This window comes from Suricata suricatta, chromosome 4 (assembly GCF_006229205.1).
Source record: "Suricata suricatta isolate VVHF042 chromosome 4, meerkat_22Aug2017_6uvM2_HiC, whole genome shotgun sequence".
NCBI lineage: Eukaryota > Metazoa > Chordata > Mammalia > Carnivora > Herpestidae > Suricata > Suricata suricatta.
This window is the reverse complement of record NC_043703.1, coordinates 35,961,349-35,962,498: the sequence shown is the minus strand read 5'-3', so window position 1 is coordinate 35,962,498 and position 1,150 is coordinate 35,961,349.

Here is a 1,150-nt window from a genome sequence, read left to right as displayed (position 1 = left end):
CAGACAATTTTCTTTGTAAAGACTCATGTTTTAGGGGTGCATGGGTGACTCAGTTGGTTCAGCATCCAACTTTGTTTCAGGTCATGATCTCATGGTTTTTGAATTCCAGCCCTGCATCAGGCTCCTTGCTGACAGCTCAGAGCCTGGAACCTGCTTCAGATTCTGTGTCTCCCTCTCTCTCTGCCCCTCCCTGCTCATGCTCTGTCTGTCTCTCTCTCACAAAAATAATTAAGCATTACTCATGCCTTAGTCTTCGTCACAAATTATTATTTAATATGATCCTCTCTACATAGTGTAAATACCACAGCATAGCACACACTAAAGCTTTACAAAGACAGGACACACAATATTTTCCATTCTATGATAAATGGCATATTTCTTTCCTAGTAATAGAAGGATTAAGTATGAAAGATTTAAGTGAATTTTGTTTAAAGCATATTTAGATATTGAAGAAATAGATGAGGTAGACAGTACATTTTTGAATGTCATTGCAGGGTTACAACAGAGATACTGAAAGTAGAAGTCTATTGATAGAATTCCAGTAAGCACGGTTTAATTTCAAATCAGTCACAGTTCTGACTCAGACAGAAAAATCTTTTTTTTTTCAATCTACTTTGTGCACGTTGTTAGTGAACATATTAGTTAATGACCTGAAGGCAAATCCCTGACAATGTGATTTTGTGCTAATTGTGTGGAAAAATATTTCTGGCTTTTAAAAATGCTACATTCTGAGATGCTATAGGGAATTCATCTTCCTTATTTGAGCTATTCTATTCAACCTTCCTCAAGGGCACTGAATCATATTGAATGAGTCATCCAGTATTCACATCATATCTAAAATCAAGTAAAACTCTCAAGAGGCAATATTAGGGATTAAACACTCTCATTCTGTTTACATTCAGTTGGCATTGAAATAAAAAAATAAGTTAAAAAGTCAATTATATTAAGATTACAGATATTTTAATGTCTCCTTTTCATAGTGTCTTATATTAAAATGTCAAAACTTTAGATATATTATAACAATATTTTTATCTTTACATTTGAAACAACTTATTTATAATTTGTTTTCTTTAAAGCATTTTTCTTGATTTTTAATCAAATTAACATATATTAGACTCTTATTAAAATAAGTATGCTTCATGAGCATGCT